Below are 22101 nucleotides of genomic sequence, written 5' to 3' on the forward strand. Positions count from 1 at the left end.
TGTCTCTTTCCCTCAGTCCTCTGTGTCTTGGGTCTCATCTATTGTTGTTTAGTGACATGCTCTGCATTTCTTTGGTCAGGGCTGCTATGCAGGGCATCATCTTGACAGGCAGGTCAGGTCAGACAGTCAGAAATCCACAGCGGGGTGGTGCAATCTATGGGAAAAACACAAGCAAACCCTCTCCCTTGCATTAGGATGGGGGAGGAAGGGAAGCGGGCAAGGACCAAGGCCAGGGCTTGCAGTTCTGCCATTGCACAGACTGGGTGTGGGGGCACCTGTGTGTGAGTTCAACGGATCCATTCCTGTAGGTTACATAGCCCAGATGCTTTCTATTTACATCTGTAAAGGCTACATAAACCTGTGGAATGAGTGGGGGGGGGGGAATGAGAAGAAGAGTGTGCTAACAGGGAGTGCTGAAATTCCCTTGAGGAGAGGGGAGAGTAGGTAATGGTTATCAATAGACTCAGCAAAGCCTAGGAGTGCTGTGGTGAGATCGGGGAGGGCTCAGGAGGAGGGGGGCAAGTGGATTTCTCAACAGTTTAGGTGCCCTCATAGCAGACTTCAGTGAGGTGACATGGGCTCTCTGCACTTGATTTTTCTGCGTCTAGGACTGACTGTAAAATGTGCTGAGTTTCTTCCTCTCTCCCTGAAAGGCAGGCATGTATTGCAATGACAATAAGATAGAAGGGCAGCGGGGCAGAAAAGTCACCATGGACCTCAGCTCTGCGGCCAAGTGTCAAAATGTGCCCCCAGATATCAGGGTCTATCATATGGCCAGTCTCATTCCAGGGGGCCAAAGCCAAAACCACCTGGAGTGTTATCTTAGATTCTCTTTCAGAGCATTTCAGGCAATGGGAATTTAGGAGGTGTTCAAGAACCTGTACTTGGGTATCTTGGGAAGAAGGGGGAAGATTCCCCATTATATTAAGGGACTACAGGGGGGCTCTACAAGCCGAGGGGTCACTGGGGCTAGGGAACCGTGGGAGACTGGTCAATGTGGGGCACTTACCTCATCCAGCAAGGAGGAGCGTGCTCTGAGGCATCCCTCAGAGGGGGATCCCAGGTTTTGGCACCATTTGTTGTGGCTTGCTTCACCTTGGGGCACTTTCAGTGATGACCTCCCTCCTGGAGGGGAGCTGAGAATAAGGAGTCAAGCCACCACTGCCTTATGCCTCAAGCTCAAATTTATTACTGCTTAGCTTCTAACATATATACTGTTAGGTCTTCCAGGGTAGAACAAAGAAAATGAGGAAATGGGGGGATATGCAAGCAGTCTACATGCCGCACTTGCATTACAGGATAAGGAGGTACTAGGGGGAGGTGGTAAAGGCACAGCTGTGTCCTGTGCCCTTGGGCTGTGGGGTGGAAAGACCAGCTCCCAAGGACTCCAGCACACCTTATCTCTCAGGGCCGCAAGCCAGCTCCTGAGATTGTGGCCAGGTGATGGGACTGTTAGAATAGCCTTTGTTCCCACAATAAAAGTACCAACATTTGTCCTACCACACCAGGGATACAGCCTCTGTACCTCTGAGGAGAGAAGGTGAGGATTTTGCCTTGGCCCCATTCAACTCACATCAAAATTGCCTCTATTCATTGTCTTAACTAATCCTTATTTCTCAGGACATTGATGTAAAACCCATCATAGACTCAAAGTCCTGAGATCCCAGACATTGGGAGGCTTCTGGGCTCTCTCCCACTGGGCTTCTTTAATCTTTCAATGAAATCCTTAGGCTACAATTCTAGTAATGGAGGATCATTGGAAGTAGACAATCAGGCTATAAAGATTGATTGCCTCCTCTTTTCACAAATTGCCTCTGGGTTGCTGCTTTTTATCAGTTCAGCTCTATATGATGCCATTCCTTCTCCTCCACTTCCAGTCCCTCATAATCTCCACTGAGTTATGCATTTTTAGGTAGTCTGCTCAGCTACCCAGGGAGATGACAAAGCCCACAGCTGCTTCAGTCCTGTGACAGAGTGACCGATACCTTAAGCTTCCTGTTTGCAGGGTTGGAAAAACAGCTCCCAGTAAATTTGTAACTGCTAATTGATTGCCATAGGTCTTTGAGGTAGCTAAATAGGAAGTGTAAAATAGTAGCATAGTATAATAATAAATAAATTTTTGAATGATAAAATTATAAAACTATGAAAGTATTAAATAATAAAATATTTAAATGGTATGAATAATATTTTTAACTCTAGAATAATTTGGATTTAATTGGAACAGTTTTGTACTAAGTTATCAGCATCACTCTCTCTTCCAGCATCTTTGGAGCCTAGAGAGAAGCAAATGTTAAGATGACTAGTGATGATTCTGAATGCATTGGATGACCCAGACATCTTTAAAGTCTGACCAAACCCTAAGAGCTATATAGCACCTACCCCTGATACCTTCATAGACTGTTGAAATATAATGTTTGCATTCACCTATTCCATCACAGGAGTCCTCACATGCATGGAGTAAATACCCCACAACTAGCCAATAGGTTTGAGACTTAACCCCATTTTGAACAGAAAATAAAAAAATAACAAGATATTCAGCGACATTGATCGACTGACACCTAGGACTGTTTCAACTGTGCATGTTGGTGACTGAACCAGTGACAGCAATGGCAAAAGTGGCCCACTGAGGTTCTTCTCTACCACAAAGGAAGCTACAGTGTCTAGTAAGGGGCTTTTAGCAACTAGAATCTTCAAGGATATTTCTCTAATATTACTGAAATGTGAAGAGTTGCAGGGGGTGTACAGGAAACCTTTCACTGTGTTTCACAATCCATTTAATGAAATTATTGAGGGTCACATTCTGAGAGATTTATTTGCATTTTTAAGTATCTATTTAGTGTGGGAAGGGGGTTGATTTAGGCACCCCTGTTCAATCAAATTTCACACCCACCCTCCCAGAAGAATGCCAGGTAGATGAGATAGCTACTATTTTAATTTATTAAATTGTGACTGAAATTCTTGCTGCTGAAAATCATACAGAGTTGACAGTGATTCTGAACTATGATCGTTATTCCAGGTATATAAAAAGTGTTCTTTGGCACATATTTGTTTTTTTAAATGAAAGTCAGCTTAAATTGCTTGACTTTCAAGACACTCTTAGTATTTTGTAATTTTAAAAAAATTCTTCCATTGGAGTCATAGCATATCATCTCTTCTGACTCTGGGTTGCTTCTTATGTCCTCACTATAATGTTTCTTTGGGGAGTCTGAGAAATCTTTTTCTTTTCTATATATTGTGACAGCTCTCTGGAGGCAAGAGGAATACTCCTGTTAAATTACTCCTTAATTTGATTTTTCCTGTCCTAATTCCTTGAAAGTATAGTGAAGCCTATGGATCCCTTTGCTTTGGTTTGTTATTTTTTTTTTGCAAGGCAATAGGGTTAAGTTACTTGCCTGAAGTCACATAGCTAGGTAATTATTGAGTGTCTGAGGTCAAATTTGAACTCAGGTCCTCCTGACTCCAGGGTTGGTGCTCTATCCACTATGCCATCTAGCTGCCCCCAGAATAATGTTTTTAAATGCATAAGAGAAAATATAGGATTACAAAAGAAAACAATTATATTCAAATGTAAATATATATAGAATAGTAGGCTATGAATATGAGCATGAGTCTTTCAATAAAGTACTAATGGATTTGGGGTTTTTTTTTCTCAAGAGAAAATCAAAGTTTTGTGTGCCTGCCAGCTAACTTATCCATTAATCACAACCTAATACTTGTCTCAGACAAACGCTGAAAAGGAGGGAGACAAAGATGGCAAGTTCTCCCTTTATTTTACCGAATGCCAGAGCTTAAATATCCCCTTAGTCCCTGGTTTACTCCTGATTCACATGGGTTCTCCAGTTAGCAAATCAAACAAATTCTGTCTAACTAGTGGACAGCAGGTGATAAAGTTTACTTCCTCAGGCTAGTACTTCTCCCACAATGTTGCTATCACCGGCCTGGTCTTTAACACAATGCTCTAGGAAGTGCCAAACAGGAGGAACAGATAAGAAGATCCAAAGACCTGACCCAGAAAATTAAGTCAAGGATGTTCCTGGGCAAGAGGACCACTAGGCCATTGCCAGTCACACAATGACCTCTCTGTAACCCTCAACAGTCTCTTACATCAAAGACCTTCTGATGGAGGTAATTATAACTTTCCTTTTTTAGGATTCAAACTATGAAATATTTATTCAGATTCTTTAGGGCAAGAAAGAATAAACTTCAATATCACAGAAGAAAAAGGCTTCAATTATTAATATATCTGTATATAATATGGCTATGTATAAATATACACATTCATACATGTATTCTCCAGCAATAATAATTCAATTATTTTATTCCTCAAAGGAAAGATGGCATTAGCAGTTATGTAATTCTAAGAATTCCTATCACCTTCCTCCCAAACCCCCCAAAAAAACAGTTACATGGTGGAGATGGTCTCCCTTCTGGTGACAAGGATCCATAAATCTCACTGCTCCCTGGGGGCAGGGACTATTTTGGCCTTTCTTTGTACCCACACAATTTAGCCCAGTGCTTGTTTCACAGCAAATGGTTTTCTTTGTTTGTTTGTTTTTAGATTTTTCAAGGCAATGAGGTTAAGTGGCTTGCCCAAGGCCACACGGCTAGGTAATTATTCACAGCAAATATTTAAAAAAAGACAATGTTGCATTTTTCAACTAAGTCTTTGGGATCCCATCCAAAGAATGCTAAACTCCTCACTCCCTTTCTGTTTGAGTTGCATACCATTGGTCTGGACTTAAGAAAGTGTGAATGATGCAGAATAAAAGTAAAAGTATGTGTGCACCACCCCCAGCCATTTGTATAGCTTTTTATAAGCAAAACTTTGTATTGCTCTCTAAACATTTGCTTGAACTCAACAAGAGTGCAATAGAAAGTGGCAGCTACATGGCAGTGCATAGTGCATCAACCCTAGAGTCAGGAGGACCTGAGTTCAAATCCAACCTCAGACACTTAATAATCACCTAGCCGTGTGACCTTGGACAAGTCAGCTAACTCTCCCATTGCCTCAAAAAAAAGAGTGCAAGAGAAGGGCAGAGACAAAGCATTTATTTATCACCTACTATTTAGCAGATCCGGGACTAAGCCAATTTTTACAAATATGATCTCTTGATCCTCAAAACAGCCCTGGGAAGTAGGAGCTATTAATATTCCCATTTTGCACTGGCCTTGAAGTCAGGAGTACCTGGGTTCAAATCTGACCTCAGACTTAATAATTACCTAGCCATGTGGCCTTGGGCAAGCCACTTAACCCCATTGCCTTGAAAAAAAATCTAATAAAAAATATATTACCATTTTACAATTCTGGAAACTGAGGTAGAAAAAGATTAAGTGATTTAAGCTCCTTTCTTACTCCATTTCTCTTGATGCAAAGGGGATTAGATCCCCTCTCTGGGAAGGCTGTGACCATATTGTGTCATCTCCCCTTCCAGGGTTAACATGCCAGAAAAGCTGCCAACCGAGCAAATTATCTTTGCTACCTGCAATCTCTTCTTTCTGCACTTTTCTCTACATGCTTTGGTGAGAAAAGTAACCCTTCTATATCAGGAACCCAGTGTCCCAATGATTACCTCATTTCTGCTGTCAGAGTTAAGCCTTTCACTTTCAGGGGAAGTCCCAACAATATAATATTAGGAGGACTACTGAAGGGTCTGAGATGCTCATTTGGTGTCTTTGGTTAGTTACCAAGAGAGATCAATGACCTCAATTTATTGATTATCGCCAGCTAGATAATAAACTGATTGAACATGCCCAGAACTCTGCCAGAAGGCCACTGTTATTGTATTGAAAAGATCATAATGAAGAGGAAGATGTAAGAAGACTGAAAAGGTAGGAGGGAGCTTGATTAGGAAGAGATTAGAATACCTAATGGAGGATTTTGTATTTGATCCCAGAGGTAATGAAGTTCAATGGAATTTATTAGATAAAGAAAGAGGCAATATGGTTGCAACTGCTCTTGAAAAAAATGACAAATTTTAACAGTCCTATCTCTACAATATCTTTGTGTCTCTTTCCTTGTCCCAACTCAAACTGCATCCCCACTCACATTCCCATTCAGGATCTATTCGTCATTGACTTGAACTTTTATAACAGCCTCCTAATTGGAAATCTCAGCCTCCATTTGTTCTCCTGACATAATAAATAAATGAAAGGGGTAGGAAAAGATTTATATTTCATATATATACATATATATGTATGTATATATATATATATAGGAAAATTTTATGACCAAATAAGAGATAGAGAGGATCACAGAAAGTAAAATGGACAAATTTTATTTCATGAAATTGAAAATCTTTTTTCAAACAAAACCAATCTATCCAAAATTAAAAGGAAAGCAGAAAACTGATTAGGAGATAGGAGATGGAAATTTATAGCATGTTCTCTGATAAAGGCCTTATTCCACAAATAGGGAACTGAAACAAATTTATAAAAATAAGATCCATTCCCCAATTGATAAATGGTCAAAGGATATTAACAGGTAATTTTCAGATGAAGAAATCAAAGTTATTAATATCATATAGGAAAATTTTCTGAATCACTACTGATTAAATTAAAAATTTGCAAATTAAATTACAGCTGTAACTGTAAATTACAACTAAAAAGTAAAACTGTGAGGTCCCACTCCACACCAATCACATTAGCCTATATATCAGAAAAGGAAAATGGCAGATGCTAGAGGAAATGTGGAAAAATTAGGGCACTAATGCATTGTTAAAAGAGTTGTGGGGGTGGCTAGGTGGCACAGTGGATAAGAGCACCAGCCCTGGAGTCAGGTTCAAATCTGGCCTCAGACACTTAATAATTACTTAGCTGTGTCGTCTTGGGCAAGCCACTTAACCCCATTGTCTTGCAAAAATCTAAAAAAAAAAGAGTTGTGAACTAGTCCAAACACTTTGGAAAGCAATTTGCATAAAAGGTTACAAAACTATACATACCTTTTGTCACAACAATACCACCAATACAAGGTCAATATTCCAAAAAGATCAAAGGAAAAGGACCTGTGTGTACAAAAATATTTAGCACTATTTTTGTGGTGACAAAGAATTGGAAACTGAGGGAATGTTCATCAATTGGGGAATGGTTGATCAAATTAGTATATATGGAGTGTTGTTGTACTATAAGAAATTGTGAGTAGGATGGTTTGAGAAAAACCTGAGAAGACTCAAAATAAATAGATGCAAAGTGGAGTGAGAACAAAAACACTGAACCCAATAATAGCATTATTGCAAAGATAATCAATTGTGAAAGCCTTAACTATTCTAATTAATACAATATGTCAAACTTGACAAGAAACTATGGTGCCTTGAATAAGTGAGGTTCAGTCAGGAGTGAAGCATACTACTCATTGATTATTGCAAAGGCAGGCTTAAATGCCTAGGACCAGGGATGTTTTGGGCAAGACTGATAGAAGCTGTCTGCTGGGAGCTGTCCATGTGCAACTATTCCAGGGCTACAGGCTCACCCCATTAAGGCTACTGGACAGTGAGTCCCCTGGAGCAGAGTCAGGTAGGCTTGCTGATTGTAATAAGGAGATAGCATTAGTGACCAAGATGGTTGTCTGCTCTGGCTAAGTCTGGTAGTAGACAAAATCATGATTAATGGTTAAGGGTGTAGCTATGTAAAAAGGGAAAGACTGGAGTTTTATTTATGGTACACACACACACACACACACACACACACACACACACACACACAGTGTGATCTCAGACAGTGCCTTGGGTCCCACTAAGCTTATCTATATAAAACTTATGCCCAGGTATGATTCAACATGAAACTCCTATGCTTCTTCATATTAAGAAAGGAGTTAATTTGTTAAGGTGGTGAGAGTGGGATGGAGGGAAGACATATCTTGTATTTACATTTTCACATAATATGGGGACTTTTATGAATTTAAGCTATGAAACATCTGAACTGATGAATTCTCAGAACAATTTGAAGTATATTTTTTTCACTTTCTTAATTTCTTTTGCTTTTTTTTGGCAGCATGCCTAATATTGAAATAGTTTATATATAAATAAATATTTTACATATATACTTTCCCTCTCAATGGAGAATAGTAAATGGAGGAAAGGAGAGAATCTGGAACTCAGCCTTTAAAAAATTAACGTTAAACTTTCTTTTTAAACTTTAAAAAAGTCATGGAACAAAAGCATATCCTAGAGCTTTTATTGAGAGGTTACCTTGGATTATGTCAGTTAGTAGCCTTGATCTCCATTATCCTACACTACCTCTCCTCCTCCAAGTATCTTCTATTTAATGTTATGTACAAACTGTAACCTCAGTGGACTCTAAGCTCTTTGAACACAGGGTATAGGCTTCTTGTTTCTTCATGGTTTAGTACCTATAAAGTAGAAGGCACTTAGATCAAACAGTTCTGAGTAATTACAAAACATAATCATGCTTTCCAGTGATACATTCCTCCTATGACAGAGAGACAAGACAAAAGGATGCACATGTTAGGTAAGGTCCCTGTATCAAGAGGCTTTCTTTCACTCTTTGTTACAATGGAGGGCTCCCAGTGGGGAAGGGAGAGGGGGAGAGAGTCCAGAAACAAAGTGATATTTTAAAAAGCTATCAGTAAAATGATTTGTGTCCATATTTATTGAACATTCATAACACCCATTGAAATAGGGATCACTGATCTCCATCAAGAATAAGAGAACCAGCTGATCAAAACTCTTTCTGAACACACCTTTCCAACTCTCTCCCTCTATCTCTGCTCCTCACCTTTGCCTGGAACTGCTGGGGAGAAGGGAGAACAGTGCCTACACCTTCCCCAGAAGAGGAAAGAGTCAGGGGGCAGCTAGGTGGCACAGTGGATAAAGCACCAGCCTGGGAGTCAGGAGTACCTGGGTTCAAATCCAGTCTCAGACACTTAATAATTAATTACCTAGCTGTGTAGCCTTGGGCAAGCTACTTAACCCCATTTGCCTTGCAAAAACCTAAAAAAAAAAGAGGAAAGAGTCAAGTTCATCCCTTTGGGGCCAAATGTGTAACACAGGAAAGTTGCTGCTGCTACCCACCCTGGGCTGCATTGTTAAGCCTCAGCTCCATCTCCCAGGAGGTTTCCCTTTTCCTGAGCCCACACCAAAAATACTAGAGCTAAAAGGGGCCATAAGAGGAAAAAGATTCAGAAACTGCCAGCAAACACCTTGATTAATTCACCAATCATATCACTAAACAAAGAGGGAACTGAATGCAATTCATCTTTAGGATAATCACAGACCCAGGAATCGAGGACAGGAAATCTGAGAAAAGAGGGATGTTCATCCAAAAAATCTAATAAGACTGAGCTGGTTTAAGCTCCCTCTAGTCATCTATGATTAGGAGGGCTATTGCCAAGTTCTCCAGGCCAAACCTCTCATTTTATAAATGAGGAAACCAAGACTCAGAGAAAGAAAGTGATTTGGAGAGTTTACAGTAAGCATAAGGAGAAGATGAGGCTATTGCAGGCCAGTGGAGAAGACATTTTGAGGCCACATCACACTTTTTCTTCATAACAGCAGCTCATATTTTATAGAGGCTTTTTAGGATTGCAAGTGATTTACAGACGTATTGTTTTATTTGATATGAAACTCAGAGAAGAATGAAACAGAAACAGATAAAGATGTATACTATGAGTCTGGAGTTATCTGCTCCTCACAAAAAAAAGTACCACTGGAAATCCAAGAAACAACTCCTTTGTCATAAAGGAAGATTCCATTTTTGAAGAGTATTCCATTTTCTGCCAACAGAGCATATTCTGAATAGGCTGACATCAGAGAAATGCATTTCCCTGAGAAACAAGCCTGAACTTGAGCATCTTCTGTGTCCTCAAAACTTTCACACTTTCTCTGATTCTCTTTGATTGAAGAGTGGTACAAGTCCATGAAGAAAGTTCTTTGTTACTTTGAAATATATAAATCATCCCAGCCTGGTAATTCACTTCCCACTGCAGAGCAGGCATTTTTATCCAAGAAAATAGAACTTTTTGAGTATGGCTTCACAAGGTTGATTAAAATGTAAATCTCTTTTTTTTTAGATAAGTCTGGGAGAGAATACTCAATTTCTGGTTTCACATAGAGCAGGGACAAACAGGGCTTAAAAAAAGGAAAGATGTTAAAAGCTGTTAAATGGCTGATGGTAAGATCGGTTAGATATCCATATAAATCACTTGTAAAAATTGAAATTTCCATCTTACCACCTAAGCTCATCTATGTATAGCAAAAGGTCTTAATTTTTTGCTAAAGCCTCATGAACACTTTTTAGAATGTTTTTTGATATACAATTAGAAAATCTGCTTCAATTTAATTAGAGGAAGTTTTGAGAGCTTAATGGAGAAAAATTCCCTTGTTCTTGTACCTTTTCCAATTCACCTCCATTATCAGAAGGAAAGAGGGAGATAGCATTAGTGACTAAGTTGGTTGTATAGTATAGTCAGCTATACTTTAGCTCTGTTCCCATTTACTAAAATCTGGGTTTTCTGAATTATTTTGGAGGCTACATACTAGAGAGATGAAAGGAAGAGCATTGGTTTTTAAAGGGAAGGGAAGATATTATTCCCCCTTTCAAGTTAACAGACTCCTTGGACCATCCATCAAACTCTTGGGGTCTATGGACACCAGGTGAAGAATCCTACCATTACCATTTTTTGAAAATGTGGCTAATATGGAAATATTAATGTGGCTAATATGGAAATATGTTTTTCAGAACTTTACATAAATAATCAACCTCAAATTGCCTGCCTTCTCAAGGAAGTGGGGAAGAAAGAGAATTTTAAAAGAAAAATATTGTAAAGGTATATTAAAAAACATATATGTAATTGGGAAATGCTTGATAAAAATAAATGCCAAATATATTTTTAAAAAAGAATTCTAAGGCCCTGCTGGCAATTAAGATGAATTGTCTAAGGGGTGGGGATTCTCCAGGATCAGGGCAGAATAAAAAGCCACCCTGTCCACTGATCTGCCCCTTTGCTTTTTCTCTTTTTACTTTCAGGTATCTTTTACACAAGACAGGAGACTGGAATATCTTCAGAGGACTTAGTTTCTCCCCTGTAAAAGGGGAGAGCTGAGCTGTGGCTTTCTGATTTCAGCTGCAGGCTACATTAGGAAGAAGTAAAGAGAGTAAGTAGAGAGAAAAGTAAAGCAGGAGAACATTGGAACTGGAGTCAGAGGATCTGGGTTGGAATCCCAGCTCTGCCCTTTCAGAGATGTGTGACTTAGAGGAAATCACTGAATCCATCTGGGGCCAACTTCTTAAAATATAGAACAAAGGGAGAGACCTGTAAAGTTTATTCTGGTTCTCAATTTTATAATCTTAAATCATCCTGGATTTTTCTAATTGTTAGAGCTGACAATCCCTCTGAATCTCCTGGTTTGAGGGTGTAGAATCCAAACCCCTCTATCCCATTCTCCCATCACCATCCATCTCTCTTAAGAAGATAGCATGGGAAAGAAAGAACTGGCTCTGGGTTCAGAAGATCTGCTCCTGAAAAATCTCATTGCAAAAAACAAGTGATGACTGGAATTAAAGAACAGCAGGTGAAGAAATAACACCTGTGTCTGAAGATCAGCAGGACATTACTGGGAGACCAAGCTTGCCAGAACCATTGCCTTGAATGAACATTATGGCTGCCAAATGTACGTATCACTCAGATTTCCTGAACTGAAAACTGTCTACTCCTGAGATTTTCCTTCTCTGAATAGTCCAATCCTGGACTATTGCCTAGTGAGGAGGAGACCTTTAGAGTTTTCTACCCCCTCACAATTCCAGTTGAATGGAATGAATTTCATTCGTTCTCTAGCATATCTGAAAATGCTAAACTGAGTTTTCAGCATCTGACAATGGGAGATTTGGAAAGCTCATTCCTATGATATTTTACCTACTCATTCATCTGACCTGCCCTGTAGAAGGACAGTAACCAACAATCATGTCTATACCTACAGTCACATGTAGAGGAGATCTGAGAGTTGGGAAGTCATGTCATTTATAGAAGTTGAACTGACAGGACTTCCCAAACTGTGAAATGTTCCTTGTCCTCATCCCAAAACCTAGAGTTCTCTAGTAAGGCCAGATGCAGACAGCCTGGAATAATCCTTACAATGCTAGCATTTTGAACCTTGATATACTCTGATTGGGTTTCTTGGGTACAGAAATCTTCAGGGATACAGAATCAAAGCAGAAGGATCACTAAATACCTCTCTTCCTGCCTGAAAAGGAGGATCAGCTGGGGGAGGAGATGATGTCAGGGAGCTTCCTAATTTGCTCCTGAAAAATACCATCAGAGAGAAAGAAAATAGCCCAAAATACCTGGGTCTGAGAAAAGAGTGAAGATGTCAGCTCTGTGTGGGCTATTCCAGAAGGGGAATGCTCGATGACAGCCACAAAGGCACCCCCATTCTAGTTCATGCCTAAATGTTTATAGAGTACTTCAGATGTTATTTGGGTGGCTTATGTGGGAACTTCGAGGAAAATATTTCCATCTAATATATAGCATTCAAAAAGGGATATAAATAGTATCTTGATGAGGTCTCAATAGGTCTGGTCCCTTTGCATGGGGAAAATGCATTGACCAGCCTTAGTGCTACAGTTTCATAAATTGGATTGAATTATTTCAGTCAGGTGGAATCAAACTTTCAAGGCCTAGTCCACATTAACCATATTCACAATATATTTAGTGTAATCAGCAGAGCATCAATCAATGTGCAATGAGATATTTACTGGAGAAATAATCAGGATACACCATGATGTTACAAAATGTTTGAGCTCTTAGGTTGGTGCAGCACTGTGTCCCAAATACTCTTCTATGGAAGTGAGAGAATTGGAATATTAGAATAATCCTCTCTCCAAGGCATGGGGTTCCAGGTACCCTAACAAACTTTTCCTAGATTTAGTCAAGAGTCACAATGGTTAGAGAGCTGGACCTGGAGGTAAAAAGATAAATCCAAATGCAAATTGAGCCCCTTCCTAACTGTGTGACAACTTTGACTGAGTAACCTAATGAGTCTGGGTCTTAATTTCCCTAACTGTTAAATGGAGTTGATCTAAATGACCTTCAAGATCCATCTAGGTCGGAGCAAATCTCTTAACCTCTGTGTCCCTCAGTTTCTTCATCTATAAAATTGAGATAACAGTAATACCCACCTGGCAGAACTGGGAGGATTTAAAGATAATATTTATAAAGCACACTGTAACTCTCAAAGTATTCCTATTTCCCAAATAGCCTTTTCTGTTTTTAGGATGGATACTTAGTTTTCTTCCTGACTGGAAAGTAGTAGTTTCTTATGTTACAGCTGATGTTTTTCAAATTTTAAAATGAGTCCTTCAGAGAACTGTAGGAATTAGAGAAAACTTGAGAGTTCAACATCCTACCTGAAGATAGAACCCCCTTTCTGATACTATGCCTAATAATAGTTTTAGGTTTTTGCAAAGCAAATGGGGTTAAGTGGCTTGCCCAAGGCCACACAGATAGGTAATTATTAAGTGTCTGAGACCGGATTTGAACCCAGGTACTCCTGACTCCAGGGCCGGTGCTTTATCCACTACGCCACCTAGCCACCCCTACTTTTTTCCTTTTTAATTGAGCTAAAACATTTCCCCTGAAAATTTGTAAAACATTGTAACTGACAGCTCTTGATACAACCTTTGTTCTCTAGGGAAAAGTTAGATATCTATTCCCTTTTCTAGATGACATCCCTCCAGATACCTGAGAATAGTGACTATGCCCTTCCTAAGCCATCCCTCCTCAAGCCTAAACATCTCTCATTCCTTGAACTCTTCCTTCTGGGTCATCAGTCTACACCTTCCACCTTCCTCATCCTCCTCCTCAACTTGAGCACTAGCTGATCCTGCAGCAGAATGAGATGAGAACTGAATCGGATCCTCTCTTTCTTTGGACCTTGGTGACTTTGGCAAAATCATTTAGTCATTTTGAGCCTTAGTTTCCTCATCTATCAAATGAAGGAGGTAGACTTATTTAAGGATTTCTACCCTGATCCAACCTTCTAAAAACAACATGAAACCCAAATTGAAAGGTGATATTGCACATAGGATGTGACTAGTTTGAGGTACAATGGGACTGTCATTTGCCAGGATAAAACCATTCTACTCCTACTGATGCAGTCTAAGATTCTGTTTGCTTAAACTTTTTTTTTTTTTGGTTTGTGCCAATAATTGCCACAATTTCATTGGAAATTCCTATGATGGAAAATCCTGTGCAGAGTAGTAACTTCTTGGTAATTTATGGTTTTAAAAGAAGCATTTCTTATTGATTTGTGTTCTATATCCATTGACATTATCCTGAAACCTATGGATGTCCTCTGCACAATAGTGATTTTAAATGCATAAAGTAAAATATAGGATTACAAATGCAATTATCCATTTTTTTTCAAAACAACTATACAAGTTTGTGGATCCCATTATAAATTTACCTCTGACTTGTTTTGTTATAAGTTCACAGGAGATTAAGGGACTTTTCCCATCTTCACAAAGGACTTGAACTTGAGTCTGCTGTCCATTTATTCCACACTATCTCCCTCAAGTTTATAGCCAATTTTAAAGCACCAAGTCTTACTCAAAACCTTCTATTATGGGGTGGCTAGATGGCTCAGTAGATAAAGCACCGGCCCTGGAGTCAGGAGTGCCTGGGTTCAAATCTGGTCTCAAATATTTAATAATTACCTAGCTGTGTGGCCTTGGGCAAGCCACTTAACTCCCTTTGCCTTGCAAAGACCTAAAAAAAAACCCCTTATATTACTAAAGATATTACTTGGCACAAAATTGACATCTAGGATAGGAAACCTAAACCACAATGATTCTATTTAAGATTCCCTGAGTATTTTCAGCTCCCATGTCACTTTGATGCCTCATTTAGACCATTGGTGGGCAACCCTCTAAAACTCCTAGTTATAGACAGTTTACCAATCTTAACTCATTTATTCTGGATTTATATCTAGTGGGATTCTCATTGAGAACAGAGACTGATTTTTTTTCTTTGTATCCCCTTTTAAGACTGATTCTAATCAATTTTCACTGAACTGAATTTGTTCTATTGGTTTTTTCTTCTCTACCTGAGCAAAGAAGCTTCGGGGGGGGGGGGAGATTCAACAAAAACCATCTGAGTAAATTCAATTCAATAAGCATTCCTTTTTTCATTTATACCCTTTGCTGAGATTATGGTAAAACCCTGCTCTGATCAGCAATACATATGAAAACCTTCTCTTTGGGGAGGGCAATTTTCCTGATGGCTCACCTCATCCAATGGCTTTAATTTTTGTTACTTTCTGTTTCTAAGGATGCTATACTCTGGCTTTATTCCTGAATTTCTATAGACTTCTATAAAATTAAAGGTGGAAGGGATCTTAGTGGTCATGTTGTCCAACTCTCTTTTGACAGGCTCAGGAAGGTCCAAATTACAAAGATGAAAAGTGTAAGAAGCAATACTTAAATCCAGTTCTGATTCCTAGTCTAGCACTCCTTCAGCTACAGGAAATAGTTAGGATGGGGTTCTGAAGTTCTTTTTTCCTAGATGCCAGAAAAAGAAAACTTAAAGTCTCAGGAAGTCGATTTATCATATAATTGTTCTTTAATATCTCCTCAGCCACCATTCATACTCTGTTTTAATTCTCATCATTGGCATTGTGCAGGTGAGAAGAGAAAGAGAACTAGGGCATGAGCAGGGAGTATGTGAGATGGAACTGGAAACTCAGATTTTAGGTAGACATAAAAGAAAACTCTATTGGCTTAATAATAGTTTTGTTCTGTTTTTTTTCCCAAGGCAATTGGGGTTAAGTGACTTACCCAGGGTCACACAGGTAATTATTAAGTATCTGAGGTCAGATTTGAACTTAGGTCTTCCTGTCTCCAGGGCCAGTGCTCTATCCATGTGCCACTTAGTTGTCCATTAATGGTAGTTCTTGGTCAGAATTCTGAGAACAGGATAAGAGGGATCCATGGGTCTAAGGATGAATTCCTTAAGCTTCATTATTCCCCCTCAGGCTTATTGCTGTAAACACTCCCTATCTGCCTTGTTGAAAATCATAGCCCTTCAGAAAAATAAAAACTAACTCATCAGAAAAATATTATTATTGACCTTGGATATTAGGGTAGGATAAGTCTGGCAACACCCATCCCAAGGCCCATAACTGAGAGCTAGGAACTTGTCTCTTGCTTATGAAGAAAATCTGCCAAAAATTAATTTTAACTTTTCTTGTTTTTTAACTGATGATTAAACATCATGTCTCTGAAGTGGGTCCAGGAGTGAATGAGATAAGGGAGAAGAGACCAGTCAAGTGCTATGGACTTCGAGGTAGTAAAAGTGACTTCACTAACAAAACACTTGATGCTCTACCTCAATTCTCTATCAACACTTTGTCCCAAAAGTATAATGTAGCTTTAAGTTTTAGTAGATTAAATATGCACTAACACTTTTGGGTGTCTTGGTACATCTTCTGTCGCCTGAAACACTATTTCCCTGTCCTCACCATCACTCCACCACCACCCTGAGTCCTTTGGCAGCAATGCAATGAAACTAGGAGAATGGCAGCCACTACCAACAAAATCCCATTATTTCAAAGAAATATACACACGTCTTCTTTTATGTCCATGCCTCCATTCCCAGACCCAATAATCCCTTTGTAACCATATTGCCCTGCACTGCCCTTTATCAATATTTGACCCTGAATTTGGAACATTTATCGTAGAGGCATGAAGGAAGGCTCTCTGGTTGAGTTCAAGGAGTTTAGAAGTGAGAAGACCTTAGTCAATTCCTCCAACCCATTTCAATTCTTATGCCTAGAGACAAAAAGCTTTCCAGATCAGTGATTATGTGATAATGGAGCATCCACAAATGGAAGGGGGGAAAAAAGAAAAACCTATTTAAGACTTAGGCATCTAAAAGAGGTATATTAAAGGATTTTCTTTACAGCTCACTAGAGATGGAGGGAGATCCCAGTCATAAAAGGAAATATGTATTAAGTACTATCAACACTGCTAGATGTGGGGTGACACAATTACAAAGAATATAGCAGTCTCTGCTTATAATGAGTTTCCATTCCATACAGGAGCCACAAATTTCACATTTATGATCCCAGGTTGTGGGCACTTATTTGGACCCTTTTCTATAAACTCTTAATTGGGGAGACTGAAGGAGACATCAGTTAGGGCTCCTCTTTGGCAACAATTATAATGAAGATTTCCTGAGTTTCCAAAATTTTCTTTTAAATGAAGACATTTGATCAAGGTGCCCTACCTGTTTCAATTTCTTCTTTCCCATTAAGTGATTATGTGTCTATCCTAGGAAGGGGATAAAGGAAATCCATGCAAGAGATTTATTTATTCAAAGATGATTTGTTAAAAGTTACTTCCATATAGCATACCAAGGCCCAGGATGTTGATAAAAGTGAGGCATTACAGTGCTCCATTTCTGCATCTGAATTGGGGTAGTGTGGATATTCCAAAAATAACTTCTCAACTTCTTTTTCTATATATGAAAAGTTCCTTCTCTTATTTCTGCTAGATTTACCTAATTTTGAAGTGTTTGTGTGGGAGTGGGAATTTTAGAAGAGAACTAAAGTTTTATTTGCTACTCAATTTCCAGGTCTGAGTCTTGGAATCTATGAGTGTAGAAATTAGTCCAAGGGATGAGCATATGGAACTGAAAGATTCCCTCATTTATTCCAGATTAACTGATAAGAGAACTCTAGAGAAATTTATCTGTGATGTCAGGTGATATGGAATAAAATGGTCACTCATCTTTTGGTTTGGGGAGCAATAGTAAAAATAAATAGACTGTCCTTAAAGGAAACTTGTCAATTATATAAGGGGGGATAAGAGATTGGGTTGTACTCAAAGTGAAGAATCAGAATTTATAGAAGTTCTCATATCTATTCTTTTGTTGGGGGGATTTTTCCCTGGGATTCTACATGTGAAATATCAACTCAGAATCTAGAGAGAGTAGGGAATAAATTTTTCCATTTTTCCATTTCCTTTTAATTTTTCTTATTACATTATTTATTTTTGATTCATTTTTAATTTCCAAATTTTCTTCCTTCATCAACTCCTTAAATCATATTTTAGAAGAGAAGCAAAAGAATCCCTGTTATACATTTGAAGGCTGGAAAATCGTACATCTAAATTAGCCATGATGCCAAAAAAAAGGAAAAGCAAGAAAAATTTTGGAGTGGAACATTTTTCATTATGAGTCCTTTAGAAATGCCATGGACTGATGAGAGCAGATAAGTCTTTCAGAATTGATCTACATTGCAATATTGATGTTCCTTGCAGACAGTACTTTCATGTGATGCCCACTTCAACATGCATCAATTCAGATAATTACAGGTTTTACTGAAACCATGCTCCTCATCATTCAAAAGAATATAGTAATATTCCATCAGTATCATATACCACAACTTGTTCAGTCATTCTCCAATTGATGAATACGCTCTCAATTTCCAATCCTTTTCTACCACCCCCCAAAATTTCTATTATAAATTATCTCTTACACTTATAAATTATCAACATATACCTTTTCCTTTTCTTTTGATTTCTTTGGGATGTAGACTTCATAGTTGTATTGCTAGGGTATGCACAGCTTTAGAGCCCTTTGAGCATAGTTCTAAATTATTCTCCAGAAAAGTTAGTTTACCGCTCCAATAATAAAATATGTGTCCCTACTTTCCTACATTCCCAGCAATTGTTATTTTCCTCTTCTGTCATCTCTGTTAATCTGATAGGTATGTACGCAATAGCACATTGGTGTGGTTTGAATATACCATGATCTAGTTATTATTTACTTATATTGTTTATATGGTTGCTGATAGCTTTGATTTCATCTTCTGAAAATGTCCTGCTCTTATGCTTTAACCATTTATCAAATGTGGAATACATCTCATTTTTCTAAATTTTGTGGAGTTCCCTTTACATTCAAAAAGTGACTCTTATCAGAGAATCATACTTTGAAAAAATGGTTTCCCATTTTCTTGCTTTCCTTCTAATTTTGGGTGTACTTGGTTTTATTAATGTAAAAACTTAAATTTCGTGAAATCAAAATTATTCATTTTACCCTGTGATTTTCTCTACCTCTATGTTATAAACCCTTGCCTTATCCATAGATGGGTCAGATAAAAACCATATACCCATTTTAGTCTATTAAACCCAGCCATTCATTTTCTTCTAACTTATTTCCTACAGACCCAGACAACAGTGGAGGGAATCAGAATTCAGAATTGTCCTTGTGGGGAAAACAGGAGTTGGGAAAAGTACAACAGGAAACACTCTCCTTGGCAGGAGAGAGAGTTTGAGTCCAAGTGTTCATCAGCATCAATCACCAAGGTCTGCAGGAAAGCCAGGACCACATGGAATGGCAGAGACATTTCTATAATTGATACTCCAGGCATTTTTGACACTGACACTGAGAAGAAAGAAAATTTGATTGAAATATGTTGTTTCATGACACTATCCTCTCCAGGACCACATGGTCTACTCCTGGCAGTGCAGGTGGGTTGCTTCACCCTGGAGGAGAAGGCAGCCATTGAATGGCTTTATAATATTCTAGGAGCTGAGGCAGTAAATTTTTTACCATTGTATTAAGACAAACTGGGAGAGGAAAGTATAGAAGATTACATAGGAACCATTGATAACTCATAGTACAAAGAGTTGTTGGAGAAGTGTGTGAACATCGATGTAGTGCATTTGATAATAATGCTATTCGAGCCCAAAGATGCCCAGGTTTCAGAACTGATGGCTATGATTTAGAAAATAGTGCAAGATAATGGGGACACCCACTACTCCAACAATATATATGAAGTTGTGGAAGAGCTCCTCCAGAAAGATATAAAGGATCATCAGCAACACTATAAGGAACAGTTGAAGAGGGAAGAAGAAAAAAATCAGGCAGAATTATGAGAAGCAAATGCAAGATTTGGAGAAGATAAAGGAACGCTTGGGGAAGGAAAAGGGAGAATGTGAGAAACTAAAGCAGTCCAATGAAACTTTGAGGGAAAAAGCAACAGAAGAAGAAAAGGAAAAATTCAGGAGACTTTATAACAATGCTAGGAGAGAGGCTGAGAATGATAAAAAATTCTTTCACAAATTGAAGGATTTGGGGGAATAATTATTAGAGGGATAGCTTATATCTTTTTCCTCAAACTTTCACAACGCATGTTATACCCAGAATTATTTCATATCTAGTTCCCACTTTTGGCTACATTCTTGAAAACATATAGTTCTTGAGGGGTACTGAACCTAGTGGCAGGAGGCCTTCAAATACCATTTATTCCTGACCTCACTTTATTAAACAAATCCTTAGTCTCCTTGAGGATTACCTTAAAGGAGAAACCCAACCTCAACCAAGGAGTTCAAAGAGAAAAAAGAAATAAAATAAAAGACCTGAGAATTTTTCTTAGAAGGAGCAGAGTGATGAAAGATAAACTATGCAGATGTTGGGGCTATTTTTTAATAGAAATTTGGAAAAGTTTAGAATATAAACCATCGATTATTTATAAAGCATATCTAGAGTCTCTGTTTGGGAAAATAAAAATGCATTGTTTAAATTAATTAAATTTCATTTATTTGTAAAGGTAAAGGCCTGAAAAAAGTAGAAAATGTAGGAAATCAAATAATTTGCCTTGCTCCTTTCAAAAACAAAAAAGGAACCCTTCTCTTTCCCTGCCTTTTTCTTCTTTTCTTCACCTCCAAGTGAATTTTTTTTCCATGTAAGAAATTAAAGAAATTATCTTCTTCATAGATGAATATCTCTTTTTAATTTTATTTTGCAAGGCAGTGGGGTTAAGTGACTTGCCCAAGGTCACACAGCTAGGTAATTATTAATTGTCTGAGGCTGGATTTGAACTCAGGTCCTCCTGACTCCAGGGCCAGTACTCTATCCATTGTGCCACCTAGCTACCCCCATAGATGAATATCAAGGAAGATGTTTATAATATTATAAAATAGTCAAACACATACCCCTTAGCCTCATATCAGAAAGGTCAGTGTCTCCTTATTGCCTCCAGGATTCAATATAAAATACCCTGTTTGATTGTTAAGCATTTCATAACGTGATCCCTTCCTACCTTTCCAGGATTCTTTCATCATAATCCCCAACATGTACTCTGGAATACAGTGACCCTGATCTTCCTCCCATACCTAGCTTTTTCACTGACTATTATTATTCATGCTTGGAATTCTCTCCCTGCCCACTTCAACCTCTGGACTTTCCTGGCTTCCTCCAATTTCCCCCTGGGATGCAATTTTAGCCCCTTTTGTAAGAAGTTTTTCCCCATTGTTCTTATTATAAGTGCCTTCCATCTATGATTATCAATACTGTCTCCTAGATAGGTCTTATTTACACAAAGTTGTTTCCATGTTGTCTCCCACATTAGACTGTGAGTTCCTAGAGAACAGGGACTATCTTTGACCTTCCTTTATATCCCCAGTATTAGCAAAGTTACTAGCTTAAAGAAAGCTCTTAATAAATGTTTCTTCATTGACTGTTTTGTCCTATGGTTTCATTTTCATATGGGTGCCCAAGTCTAGTTGTAGCTGATTTGACAATATTGCCTTTCAGTTCATCTCATTCACTTGTCTAATGGCTAATGACTATAGGCAAATCATAGTTCTTGGGGATGGGAAAACAAGGATCACAATTACCTCAACCTAATGAGATCACTGAACTTCAGAGAAAACTTGGCAAGGGTTTCATAAATCCCTGTCCCCCAGGCACAAGAAGAGTCCCTATCAACAAGACAATAAATCCCTGTCCTAGCCTAGAAGGCTTAAGTCTATGAGCTATTGCCCCTCCAAATACATGTTCTTAATTATCTCATCTTTACTCTCTGAGCTACTGTCCCCCCATCTATATGTCCCTAATTAACATAAATCTACCCTTCATAACCTCACCTTCTCCTCAATTGAGGAGATATGCTCTGATTGAATTGGAGAAAGTGTGAGTCTAAATTCTTTTAAAAGATGACCTACTTCTTGAACCTAAATATTTTTCTTGAATCTCAACACTTTTAGTGACCCTATATGGGGATACCTCTAATTCTGATTCTCTCTAATATGAGATGAACCCATTGCCTTTACTTAGCTGGCAACCCAGGAGTCAGTCACATAGACAGG

At 38.5% G+C, this 22101-nt stretch overlaps 1 pseudogene; it reads left to right on the forward strand.

Moving 5' to 3' along the window:
- The first annotated feature begins 86 nt into the window (after positions 1–86).
- LOC141494087 (GTPase IMAP family member 4-like) lies at positions 87–20422 on the forward strand (annotated as a pseudogene).
- The last annotated feature ends 1679 nt before the right edge of the window (positions 20423–22101 follow it).

This window comes from Macrotis lagotis, chromosome 7 (assembly GCF_037893015.1).
Source record: "Macrotis lagotis isolate mMagLag1 chromosome 7, bilby.v1.9.chrom.fasta, whole genome shotgun sequence".
NCBI classification, from domain to species: Eukaryota; Metazoa; Chordata; class Mammalia; order Peramelemorphia; family Peramelidae; genus Macrotis; species Macrotis lagotis.